We start from the raw sequence: 14,071 nt of genomic DNA, 5'->3' as shown, positions 1-14,071 counted from the left end.
TTCGTTAACCAACCCTGCACGGTCAAGTCGTTAACCAAGCCCAAACCCGACAATTCGTTAACCAACCCATACGTGGCAATTCGCTAAACAACCCGGCTCGGGCAAATGGTTAACCAAGCCGGCCGGGCAAATCGGTAACCGGCCCGGCAGTCCCGACAATTCGACAATCAACCAGCTGAGGACAAACCCTTCGCCCTCAATAACAACTAGTTCTTGCCCCGCCGTCAAAATGTCCCGGCCGATGTTCATCAGAAACTCCTTGCTGGCCCATGGGCCCCCCCTCCTTACCTTAAGAGAGTCATAGTTACTCCCGCCGTTTACCCGCGCCGCACTGAATTTCGTCAAGTTGGGTCTGGCAAGCCGCTAACCCGGCCGGCCGGGCCTGACAACGCTCTAGAAACCCGGAACAGGCAGTTTCGTGAACCAACCGCGCACGCTCCTGACAATGCGTTAGCCAACCCTGCTCGGGCAAATCGTTAATCAAGCCCAACCCTGAAACTGCGTTAACCAACCCGGCCCGGGCAAATGGTTAACCAAGCCCAACCCTGACAATTCGGTAACCAACCCGGCCCGGGCAAATGGTTAACCAAGCCGGCCGGGCAAATCGGTAACCGGCCCGGCAGCCCCGACTATTCGACAATCAACCAGCTGAGGACAAACCCTTCACCCTCAATAACAACTACGTCTTGCCCCGCCGTCAAAATGTCCCGGCCGATGTTCATCAGAAACTCCTTGCTGGCCCATGGGCCCCCCTCCATACCTTAAGAGAGTCATAGTTACTCCCGCCGTTTACCCGCGCCGCACTGAATTTCGTCAAGTTGGGTCTGGCAAGCCGCTAACCCGGCCGGCCGGGCCTGACAACGCTCTAGAAACCCGGAACAGGCAGTTTCGTGAACCAACCGCGCACGCTCCTGACAATGCGTTAGCCAACCCTGCTCGGGCAAATCGTTAATCAAGCCCAACCCTGAAACTGCGTTAACCAACCCGGCCATGGCAATTCATTAACCAACCCGGCTCGGGCAAATGGTTAACCAAGCCCAACCCTGACAATTCGGTAACCAACCCGGCTCGGGCAAATGGTTAACCAAGCCGGCCGGGCAAATCGCTAACCGGCCCGGCAGTCCCGACAATTCGACAATCAACCCGCTGAGGACAAACCCTTCGCCCTCAATAACAACTAGTTCTTGCCCCGCCGTCAAAATGTCCCGGCCGATGTTCATCAGAAACTCCTTGCTGGCCCATGGGCCCCCCTCCTTAAGAGAGTCATAGTTACTCCCGCCGTTTACCCGCGCCGCACTGAATTTCGTCAAGTTGGGTCTGGCAAGCCGCTAACCCGGCCGGCCGGGCCTGACAACGCTCTGGAAACCCGGAACAGGCAGTTTCGTGAACCAACCGCGCACCCTCCTGACAATGCGTTAGCCAACCCTGCTCGGGCAAATCGTTAATCAAGCCCAACCCTGAAACTGCGTTAACCAACCCGGCCATGGCAATTCAGTAACCAACCCGGCCCGGGCAAATGGTTAACCAAGCCCAACCCTGACAATTCGTTAACCAACCCGGCCCGGGCAAATGGTTAACCAAGCCGGCCGGGCAAATCGCTAACCGGCCCGGCAGTCCCGACAATTCGACAATCAACCAGCTGAGGACAAGCCCTTCGCCCTCAATAACAACTAGTTCTTGCCCCGCCGTCAAAATGTCCCGGCCGATGTTCATCAGAAACTCCTTGCTGGCCCATGGGCCCCCCTCCATACCTTAAGAGAGTCATAGTTACTCCCGCCGTTTACCCGCGCCGCACTGAATTTCGTCAAGTTGGGTCTGGCAAGCCGCTAACCCGGCCGGCCGGGCCTGACAACGCTCTAGAAACCCGGAACAGGCAGTTTCGTGAACCAACCGCGCACGCTCCTGACAATGCGTTAGCCAACCCTGCTCGGGCAAATCGTTAATCAAGCCCAACCCTGAAACTGCGTTAACCAACCCGGCCATGGCAATTCATTAACCAACCCGGCTCGGGCAAATGGTTAACCAAGCCCAACCCTGACAATTCGGTAACCAACCCGGCTCGGGCAAATGGTTAACCAAGCCGGCCGGGCAAATCGCTAACCGGCCCGGCAGTCCCGACAATTCGACAATCAACCAGCTGAGGACAAGCCCTTCGCCCTCAATAACAACTAGTTCTTGCCCCGCCGTCATAATGTCCCGGCCGATGTTCATCAGAAACTCCTTGCTGGCCCATGGGCCCCCCCTCCTTACCTTAAGAGAGTCATAGTTACTCCCGCCGTTTACCCGCGCCGCACTGAATTTCGTCAAGTTGGGTCTGGCAAGCCGCTAACCCGGCCGGCCGGGCCTGACAACGCTCTAGAAACCCGGAACAGGCAGTTTCGTGAACCAACCGCGCACGCTCCTGACAATGCGTTAGCCAACCCTGCTCGGGCAAATCGTTAATCAAGCCCAACCCTGAAACTGCGTTAACCAACCCGGCCCGGGCAAATGGTTAACCAAGCCCAACCCTGACAATTCGGTAACCAACCCGGCCCGGGCAAATGGTTAACCAAGCCGGCCGGGCAAATCGGTAACCGGCCCGGCAGCCCCGACTATTCGACAATCAACCAGCTGAGGACAAACCCTTCACCCTCAATAACAACTACGTCTTGCCCCGCCGTCAAAATGTCCCGGCCGATGTTCATCAGAAACTCCTTGCTGGCCCATGGGCCCCCCTCCATACCTTAAGAGAGTCATAGTTACTCCCGCCGTTTACCCGCGCCGCACTGAATTTCGTCAAGTTGGGTCTGGCAAGCCGCTAACCCGGCCGGCCGGGCCTGACAACGCTCTAGAAACCCGGAACAGGCAGTTTCGTGAACCAACCGCGCACGCTCCTGACAATGCGTTAGCCAACCCTGCTCGGGCAAATCGTTAATCAAGCCCAACCCTGAAACTGCGTTAACCAACCCGGCCATGGCAATTCATTAACCAACCCGGCTCGGGCAAATGGTTAACCAAGCCCAACCCTGACAATTCGGTAACCAACCCGGCTCGGGCAAATGGTTAACCAAGCCGGCCGGGCAAATCGCTAACCGGCCCGGCAGTCCCGACAATTCGACAATCAACCCGCTGAGGACAAACCCTTCGCCCTCAATAACAACTAGTTCTTGCCCCGCCGTCAAAATGTCCCGGCCGATGTTCATCAGAAACTCCTTGCTGGCCCATGGGCCCCCCTCCTTAAGAGAGTCATAGTTACTCCCGCCGTTTACCCGCGCCGCACTGAATTTCGTCAAGTTGGGTCTGGCAAGCCGCTAACCCGGCCGGCCGGGCCTGACAACGCTCTGGAAACCCGGAACAGGCAGTTTCGTGAACCAACCGCGCACCCTCCTGACAATGCGTTAGCCAACCCTGCTCGGGCAAATCGTTAATCAAGCCCAACCCTGAAACTGCGTTAACCAACCCGGCCATGGCAATTCAGTAACCAACCCGGCCCGGGCAAATGGTTAACCAAGCCCAACCCTGACAATTCGTTAACCAACCCGGCCCGGGCAAATGGTTAACCAAGCCGGCCGGGCAAATCGCTAACCGGCCCGGCAGTCCCGACAATTCGACAATCAACCAGCTGAGGACAAGCCCTTCGCCCTCAATAACAACTAGTTCTTGCCCCGCCGTCAAAATGTCCCGGCCGATGTTCATCAGAAACTCCTTGCTGGCCCATGGGCCCCCCTCCATACCTTAAGAGAGTCATAGTTACTCCCGCCGTTTACCCGCGCCGCACTGAATTTCGTCAAGTTGGGTCTGGCAAGCCGCTAACCCGGCCGGCCGGGCCTGACAACGCTCTAGAAACCCGGAACAGGCAGTTTCGTGAACCAACCGCGCACGCTCCTGACAATGCGTTAGCCAACCCTGCTCGGGCAAATCGTTAATCAAGCCCAACCCTGAAACTGCGTTAACCAACCCGGCCATGGCAATTCATTAACCAACCCGGCTCGGGCAAATGGTTAACCAAGCCCAACCCTGACAATTCGGTAACCAACCCGGCTCGGGCAAATGGTTAACCAAGCCGGCCGGGCAAATCGCTAACCGGCCCGGCAGTCCCGACAATTCGACAATCAACCAGCTGAGGACAAGCCCTTCGCCCTCAATAACAACTAGTTCTTGCCCCGCCGTCATAATGTCCCGGCCGATGTTCATCAGAAACTCCTTGCTGGCCCATGGGCCCCCCTCCATACCCTTAAGAGAGTCATAGTTACTCCCGCCGTTTACCCGCGCCGCACTGAATTTCGTCAAGTTGGGTCTGGCAAGCCGCTAACCCGGCCGGCCGGGCCTGACAACGCTCTAGAAACCCGGAACAGGCAGTTTCGTGAACCAACCGCGCACGCTCCTGACAATGCGTTAGCCAACCCTGCTCGGGCAAATCGTTAATCAAGCCCAACCCTGAAACTGCGTTAACCAACCCGGCCATGGCAATTCATTAACCAACCCGGCCCGGGCAAATGGTTAACCAAGCCTAAACCTGACAATTCGTTAACCAACCCGGCCCGGGCAAATGGGTAACCAAGCCGGCCGGGCAAATCGGTAACCGGCCCGGCAGCCCCGACTATTCGACAATCAACCAGCTGAGGACAAGCCCTTCGCCCTCAATAACAACTAGTTCTTGCCCCGCCGTCAAAATGTCCCGGCCGATGTTCATCAGAAACTCCTTGCTGGCCCATGGGCCCCCCTCCATACCCTTAAGAGAGTCATAGTTACTCCCGCCGTTTACCCGCGCCGCACTGAATTTCGTCAAGTTGGGTCTGGCAACCCGCTAACCCGGCCGGCCGGGCCTGACAACGCTCTAGAAACCCGGAACAGGCAGTTTCGTGAACCAACCGCGCACGCTCCTGACAATGCGTTAGCCAACCCTGCTCGGGGAAATCGTTAACCAAGCCCAACCCTGACAATGCGTTAATCAACCCGGCCATGGCAATTCATTAACCAACCCGGCTCGGGCAAATGGTTAACCAAGCCCAACCCTGACAATTAGTTAACCAACCCGGCCCGGGCAAATGGTTAACCAAGCCGGCCGGGCAAATCGGTAACCGGCCCGGCAGCCCCGACTATTCGACAATCAACCAGCTGAGGACAAACCCTTCACCCTCAATAACAACTACGTCTTGCCCCGCCGTCAAAATGTCCCGGCCGATGTTCATCAGAAACTCCTTGCTGGCCCATGGGCCCCCCTCCTTACCTTAAGAGAGCATAGTTACTCCCGCCGTTTACCCGCGCCGCACTGAATTTCCTCAAGTTGGGTCTGGCAACCCGCTAACCCGGCCGGCCGGGCCTGACAACGCTCTAGAAACCCGGAACAGGCAGTTTCGTGAACCAACCGCGCACGCTCCTGACAATGCGTTAGCCAACCCTGCTCGGGCAAATCGTTAATCAAGCCCAACCCTGAAACTGCGTTAACCAACCCGGCCCGGGCAAATGGTTAACCAAGCCCAACCCTGACAATTCGGTAACCAACCCGGCCCGGGCAAATGGTTAACCAAGCCGGCCGGGCAAATCGGTAACCGGCCCGGCAGCCCCGACTATTCGACAATCAACCAGCTGAGGACAAACCCTTCACCCTCAATAACAACTACGTCTTGCCCCGCCGTCAAAATGTCCCGGCCGATGTTCATCAGAAACTCCTTGCTGGCCCATGGGCCCCCCTCCATACCTTAAGAGAGTCATAGTTACTCCCGCCGTTTACCCGCGCCGCACTGAATTTCGTCAAGTTGGGTCTGGCAAGCCGCTAACCCGGCCGGCCGGGCCTGACAACGCTCTAGAAACCCGGAACAGGCAGTTTCGTGAACCAACCGCGCACGCTCCTGACAATGCGTTAGCCAACCCTGCTCGGGCAAATCGTTAATCAAGCCCAACCCTGAAACTGCGTTAACCAACCCGGCCATGGCAATTCATTAACCAACCCGGCTCGGGCAAATGGTTAACCAAGCCCAACCCTGACAATTCGGTAACCAACCCGGCTCGGGCAAATGGTTAACCAAGCCGGCCGGGCAAATCGCTAACCGGCCCGGCAGTCCCGACAATTCGACAATCAACCCGCTGAGGACAAACCCTTCGCCCTCAATAACAACTAGTTCTTGCCCCGCCGTCAAAATGTCCCGGCCGATGTTCATCAGAAACTCCTTGCTGGCCCATGGGCCCCCCTCCTTAAGAGAGTCATAGTTACTCCCGCCGTTTACCCGCGCCGCACTGAATTTCGTCAAGTTGGGTCTGGCAAGCCGCTAACCCGGCCGGCCGGGCCTGACAACGCTCTAGAAACCCGGAACAGGCAGTTTCGTGAACCAACCGCGCACGCTCCTGACAATGCGTTAGCCAACCCTGCTCGGGCAAATCGTTAATCAAGCCCAACCCTGAAACTGCGTTAACCAACCCGGCCATGGCAATTCATTAACCAACCCGGCCCGGGCAAATGGTTAACCAAGCCTAAACCTGACAATTCGTTAACCAACCCGGCCCGGGCAAATGGGTAACCAAGCCGGCCGGGCAAATCGGTAACCGGCCCGGCAGCCCCGACTATTCGACAATCAACCAGCTGAGGACAAGCCCTTCGCCCTCAATAACAACTAGTTCTTGCCCCGCCGTCAAAATGTCCCGGCCGATGTTCATCAGAAACTCCTTGCTGGCCCATGGGCCCCCCTCCATACCCTTAAGAGAGTCATAGTTACTCCCGCCGTTTACCCGCGCCGCACTGAATTTCCTCAAGTTGGGTCTGGCAACCCGCTAACCCGGCCGGCCGGGCCTGACAACGCTCTAGAAACCCGGAACAGGCAGTTTCGTGAACCAACCGCGCACGCTCCTGACAATGCGTTAGCCAACCCTGCTCGGGCAAATCGTTAATCAAGCCCAACCCTGAAACTGCGTTAACCAACCCGGCCATGGCAATTCATTAACCAACCCGGCCCGGGCAAATGGTTAACCAAGCCCAACCCTGACAATTCGTTAACCAACCCGGCCCGGGCAAATGGTTAACCAAGCCGGCCGGGCAAATCGGTAACCGGCCCGGCAGCCCCGACTATTCGACAATCAACCAGCTGAGGACAAACCCTTCACCCTCAATAACAACTACGTCTTGCCCCGCCGTCAAAATGTCCCGGCCGATGTTCATCAGAAACTCCTTGCTGGCCCATGGGCCCCCCCTCCTTACCTTAAGAGAGTCATAGTTACTCCCGCCGTTTACCCGCGCCGCACTGAATTTCGTCAAGTTGGGTCTGGCAAGCCGCTAACCCGGCCGGCCGGGCCTGACAACGCTCTAGAAACCCGGAACAGGCAGTTTCGTGAACCAACCGCGCACGCTCCTGACAATGCGTTAGCCAACCCTGCTCGGGCAAATCGTTAATCAAGCCCAACCCTGAAACTGCGTTAACCAACCCGGCCATGGCAATTCATTAACCAACCCGGCCCGGGCAAATGGTTAACCAAGCCTAAACCTGACAATTCGTTAACCAACCCGGCCCGGGCAAATGGGTAACCAAGCCGGCCGGGCAAATCGGTAACCGGCCCGGCAGCCCCGACTATTCGACAATCAACCAGCTGAGGACAAGCCCTTCGCCCTCAATAACAACTAGTTCTTGCCCCGCCGTCAAAATGTCCCGGCCGATGTTCATCAGAAACTCCTTGCTGGCCCATGGGCCCCCCTCCATACCCTTAAGAGAGTCATAGTTACTCCCGCCGTTTACCCGCGCCGCACTGAATTTCGTCAAGTTGGGTCTGGCAACCCGCTAACCCGGCCGGCCGGGCCTGACAACGCTCTAGAAACCCGGAACAGGCAGTTTCGTGAACCAACCGCGCACGCTCCTGACAATGCGTTAGCCAACCCTGCTCGGGGAAATCGTTAACCAAGCCCAACCCTGACAATGCGTTAATCAACCCGGCCATGGCAATTCATTAACCAACCCGGCTCGGGCAAATGGTTAACCAAGCCCAACCCTGACAATTAGTTAACCAACCCGGCCCGGGCAAATGGTTAACCAAGCCGGCCGGGCAAATCGGTAACCGGCCCGGCAGCCCCGACTATTCGACAATCAACCAGCTGAGGACAAACCCTTCACCCTCAATAACAACTACGTCTTGCCCCGCCGTCAAAATGTCCCGGCCGATGTTCATCAGAAACTCCTTGCTGGCCCATGGGCCCCCCTCCTTACCTTAAGAGAGTCATAGTTACTCCCGCCGTTTACCCGCGCCGCACTGAATTTCCTCAAGTTGGGTCTGGCAACCCGCTAACCCGGCCGGCCGGGCCTGACAACGCTCTAGAAACCCGGAACAGGCAGTTTCGTGAACCAACCGCGCACGCTCCTGACAATGCGTTAGCCAACCCTGCTCGGGCAAATCGTTAATCAAGCCCAACCCTGAAACTGCGTTAACCAACCCGGCCATGGCAATTCATTAACCAACCCGGCTCGGGCAAATGGTTAACCAAGCCGGCCGGGCAAATCGTTAACCGGCCCGGCAGCCCCGACAATTCGACAATCAACCCGCTGAGGACAAACCCTTCGCCCTCAATAACAACTAGTTCTTGCCCCGCCGTCAAAATGTCCCGGCCGATGTTCATCAGAAACTCCTTGCTGGCCCATGGGCCCCCCTCCTTACCTTAAGAGAGTCATAGTTACTCCCGCCGTTTACCCGCGCCGCACTGAATTACGTCAAGTTGGGTCTGGCAACCCGCTAACCCGGCCGGCCGGGCCTGACAACGCTCTAGAAACCCGGAACAGGCAGTTTCGTGAACCAACCGCGCACGCTCCTGACAATGCGTTAGCCAACCCTGCTCGGGCAAATCGTTAATCAAGCCCAACCCTGAAACTGCGTTAACCAACCCGGCCATGGCAATTCACTAACCAACCCGGCTCGGGCAAATGGTTAACCAAGCCCAACCCTGACAATTCGGTAACCAACCCGGCTCGGGCAAATGGTTAACCAAGCCGGCCGGGCAAATCGGTAGCCGGCCCGGCAGTCCCGACAATTCGACAATCAACCAGCTGAGGACAAACCCTTCGCCCTCAATAACAACTAGTTCTTGCCCCGCCGTCAAAATGTCCCGGCCGATGTTCATCAGAAACTCCTTGCTGGCCCATGGGCCCCCCTCCTTACCTTAAGAGAGTCATAGTTACTCCCGCCGTTTACCCGCGCCGCACTGAATTTCCTCAAGTTGGGTCTGGCAACCCGCCAACCCGGCCGGCCGGGCCTGACAACGCTCTAGAAACCCGGAACAGGCAGTTTCGTGAACCAACCGCGCACGCTCCTGACAATGCGTTAGCCAACCCTGCTCGGGGAAATCTTTAACCAAGCCCAACCCTGACAATGCGTTAATCAACCCGGCCATGGCAATTCATTAACCAACCCGGCTCGGGCAAATGGTTAACCAAGCCCAACCCTGACAATTAGTTAACCAACCCGGCCCGGGCAAATGGTTAACCAAGCCGGCCGGGCAAATCGGTAACCGGCCCGGCAGCCCCGACTATTCGACAATCAACCAGCTGAGGACAAACCCTTCACCCTCAATAACAACTACGTCTTGCCCCGCCGTCAAAATGTCCCGGCCGATGTTCATCAGAAACTCCTTGCTGGCCCATGGGCCCCCCTCCTTACCTTAAGAGAGTCATAGTTACTCCCGCCGTTTACCCGCGCCGCACTGAATTTCCTCAAGTTGGGTCTGGCAACCCGCTAACCCGGTCGGCCGGGCCTGACAACGCTCTAGAAACCCGGAACAGGCAGTTTCGTGAACCAACCGCGCACGCTCCTGACAATGCGTTAGCCAACCCTGCTCGGGCAAATCGTTAATCAAGCCCAACCCTGAAACTGCGTTAACCAACCCGGCCATGGCAATTCATTAACCAACCCGGCCCGGGCAAATGGTTAACCAAGCCTAAACCTGACAATTCGTTAACCAACCCGGCCCGGGCAAATGGGTAACCAAGCCGGCCGGGCAAATCGGTAACCGGCCCGGCAGCCCCGACTATTCGACAATCAACCAGCTGAGGACAAGCCCTTCGCCCTCAATAACAACTAGTTCTTGCCCCGCCGTCAAAATGTCCCGGCCGATGTTCATCAGAAACTCCTTGCTGGCCCATGGGCCCCCCTCCATACCCTTAAGAGAGTCATAGTTACTCCCGCCGTTTACCCGCGCCGCACTGAATTTCCTCAAGTTGGGTCTGGCAAGCCGCTAACCCGGCCGGCCGGGCCTGACAACGCTCTAGAAACCCGGAACAGGCAGTTTCGTGAACCAACCGCGCACGCTCCTGACAATGCGTTAGCCAACCCTGCTCGGGCAAATCGTTAATCAAGCCCAACCCTGAAACTGCGTTAACCAACCCGGCCATGGCAATTCATTAACCAACCCGGCCCGGGCAAATGGTTAACCAAGCCCAACCCTGACAATTCGTTAACCAACCCGGCCCGGGCAAATGGTTAACCAAGCCGGCCGGGCAAATCGGTAACCGGCCCGGCAGCCCCGACTATTCGACAATCAACCAGCTGAGGACAAACCCTTCACCCTCAATAACAACTACGTCTTGCCCCGCCGTCAAAATGTCCCGGCCGATGTTCATCAGAAACTCCTTGCTGGCCCATGGGCCCCCCCTCCTTACCTTAAGAGAGTCATAGTTACTCCCGCCGTTTACCCGCGCCGCACTGAATTTCGTCAAGTTGGGTCTGGCAAGCCGCTAACCCGGCCGGCCGGGCCTGACAACGCTCTAGAAACCCGGAACAGGCAGTTTCGTGAACCAACCGCGCACGCTCCTGACAATGCGTTAGCCAACCCTGCTCGGGCAAATCGTTAATCAAGCCCAACCCTGAAACTGCGTTAACCAACCCGGCCATGGCAATTCATTAACCAACCCGGCCCGGGCAAATGGTTAACCAAGCCGGCCGGGCAAATCGTTAACCGGCCCGGCAGCCCCGACAATTCGACAATCAACCCGCTGAGGACAAACCCTTCGCCCTCAATAACAACTAGTTCTTGCCCCGCCGTCAAAATGTCCCGGCCGATGTTCATCAGAAACTCCTTGCTGGCCCATGGGCCCCCCTCCTTACCTTAAGAGAGTCATAGTTACTCCCGCCGTTTACCCGCGCCGCACTGAATTACGTCAAGTTGGGTCTGGCAACCCGCTAACCCGGCCGGCCGGGCCTGACAACGCTCTAGAAACCCGGAACAGGCAGTTTCGTGAACCAACCGCGCACGCTCCTGACAATGCGTTAGCCAACCCTGCTCGGGCAAATCGTTAATCAAGCCCAACCCTGAAACTGCGTTAACCAACCCGGCCATGGCAATTCACTAACCAACCCGGCTCGGGCAAATGGTTAACCAAGCCCAACCCTGACAATTCGGTAACCAACCCGGCTCGGGCAAATGGTTAACCAAGCCGGCCGGGCAAATCGGTAGCCGGCCCGGCAGTCCCGACAATTCGACAATCAACCAGCTGAGGACAAACCCTTCGCCCTCAATAACAACTAGTTCTTGCCCCGCCGTCAAAATGTCCCGGCCGATGTTCATCAGAAACTCCTTGCTGGCCCATGGGCCCCCCTCCTTACCTTAAGAGAGTCATAGTTACTCCCGCCGTTTACCCGCGCCGCACTGAATTTCCTCAAGTTGGGTCTGGCAACCCGCCAACCCGGCCGGCCGGGCCTGACAACGCTCTAGAAACCCGGAACAGGCAGTTTCGTGAACCAACCGCGCACGCTCCTGACAATGCGTTAGCCAACCCTGCTCGGGGAAATCTTTAACCAAGCCCAACCCTGACAATGCGTTAATCAACCCGGCCATGGCAATTCATTAACCAACCCGGCTCGGGCAAATGGTTAACCAAGCCCAACCCTGACAATTAGTTAACCAACCCGGCCCGGGCAAATGGTTAACCAAGCCGGCCGGGCAAATCGCTAACCGGCCCGGCAGCCCCGACTATTCGACAATCAACCAGCTGAGGACAAACCCTTCACCCTCAATAACAACTACGTCTTGCCCCGCCGTCAAAATGTCCCGGCCGATGTTCATCAGAAACTCCTTGCTGGCCCATGGGCCCCCCTCCTTACCTTAAGAGAGTCATAGTTACTCCCGCCGTTTACCCGCGCCGCACTGAATTTCCTCAAGTTGGGTCTGGCAACCCGCTAACCCGGTCGGCCGGGCCTGACAACGCTCTAGAAACCCGGAACAGGCAGTTTCGTGAACCAACCGCGCACGCTCCTGACAATGCGTTAGCCAACCCTGCTCGGGCAAATCGTTAATCAAGCCCAACCCTGAAACTGCGTTAACCAACCCGGCCATGGCAATTCATTAACCAACCCGGCCCGGGCAAATGGTTAACCAAGCCTAAACCTGACAATTCGTTAACCAACCCGGCCCGGGCAAATGGGTAACCAAGCCGGCCGGGCAAATCGGTAACCGGCCCGGCAGCCCCGACTATTCGACAATCAACCAGCTGAGGACAAGCCCTTCGCCCTCAATAACAACTAGTTCTTGCCCCGCCGTCAAAATGTCCCGGCCGATGTTCATCAGAAACTCCTTGCTGGCCCATGGGCCCCCCTCCATACCCTTAAGAGAGTCATAGTTACTCCCGCCGTTTACCCGCGCCGCACTGAATTTCGTCAAGTTGGGTCTGGCAAGCCGCTAACCCGGCCGGCCGGGCCTGACAACGCTCTAGAAACCCGGAACAGGCAGTTTCGTGAACCAACCGCGCACGCTCCTGACAATGCGTTAGCCAACCCTGCTCGGGCAAATCGTTAATCAAGCCCAACCCTGAAACTGCGTTAACCAACCCGGCCATGGCAATTCATTAACCAACCCGGCCCGGGCAAATGGTTAACCAAGCCCAACCCTGACAATTCGTTAACCAACCCGGCCCGGGCAAATGGTTAACCAAGCCGGCCGGGCAAATCGGTAACCGGCCCGGCAGCCCCGACTATTCGACAATCAACCAGCTGAGGACAAACCCTTCACCCTCAATAACAACTACGTCTTGCCCCGCCGTCAAAATGTCCCGGCCGATGTTCATCAGAAACTCCTTGCTGGCCCATGGGCCCCCCCTCCTTACCTTAAGAGAGTCATAGTTACTCCCGCCGTTTACCCGCGCCGCACTGAATTTCGTCAAGTTGGGTCTGGCAAGCCGCTAACCCGGCCGGCCGGGCCTGACAACGCTCTACAAACCCGGAACAGGCAGTTTCGTGAACCAACCGCGCACGCTCCTGACAATGTGTTCACCCACCCTGCTCGGGCAAATCGTTAACCAAGCCCAAACCCGACAATTCGTTAACCAACCCAACCATGACAATTCGCTAACCAACCCGGCCCGGGCAAATGGTTAACCAAGCCTAAACCTGACAATTCGTTAACCAACCCGGCCCGGGCAAATGGGTAACCAAGCCGGCCGGGCAAATCGGTAACCGGCCCGGCAGCCCCGACTATTCGACAATCAACCAGCTGAGGACAAGCCCTTCGCCCTCAATAACAACTAGTTCTTGCCCCGCCGTCAAAATGTCCCGGCCGATGTTCATCAGAAACTCCTTGCTGGCCCATGGGCCCCCCGCCTTAAGTCATAGTTACTCCCGCCGAATACCGGCGCTTCACTGAATTTCGTCAAGCTGGCCCTGTCAAATCCTTAACCCGACCGGACCCTGACAATTCGATAAAAAAAACCAGCTGGCGCAGCCCACCTCTTCCAATGCTACGGCGCACGGGGCCCGCGCGGTGGGTGGGTGGGTGGGTGTGTGGGTGTGTGAGCTTGAACCATGTGTCCGGAGATCGGGTGGTCCAGGGAGTTTTGGTTACCCAGGTGCAATTCGTTAACCAAGTCTGGCTCGGAAGTCCGGATGCGGGTCGGATTTGCCGGCCACTGCCGGCCGGGAGTTCCAGAGCCCCGGCCGCCGGGGTCAAGTTCGGCCGCCCCTTTGACACATGCGATTTCTGTACGGGGGCATTGGCGGGGTTCCTGCAGATATATGGGGAGGCGGTTTTCACGATCACCGAGGAGTGGTCGACAGGCGGCACGGGCCTCCCCACATCGTTAACCCGGGCCGCGTGGCGGCATTTACGGCCGAATCTCAACTTTGCCCGTACGAA

This window comes from Mobula birostris, chromosome 12 (assembly GCF_030028105.1).
Source record: "Mobula birostris isolate sMobBir1 chromosome 12, sMobBir1.hap1, whole genome shotgun sequence".
NCBI classification, from domain to species: domain Eukaryota; kingdom Metazoa; phylum Chordata; class Chondrichthyes; order Myliobatiformes; family Myliobatidae; genus Mobula; species Mobula birostris.
This window is presented reverse-complemented; position numbering follows the sequence as displayed.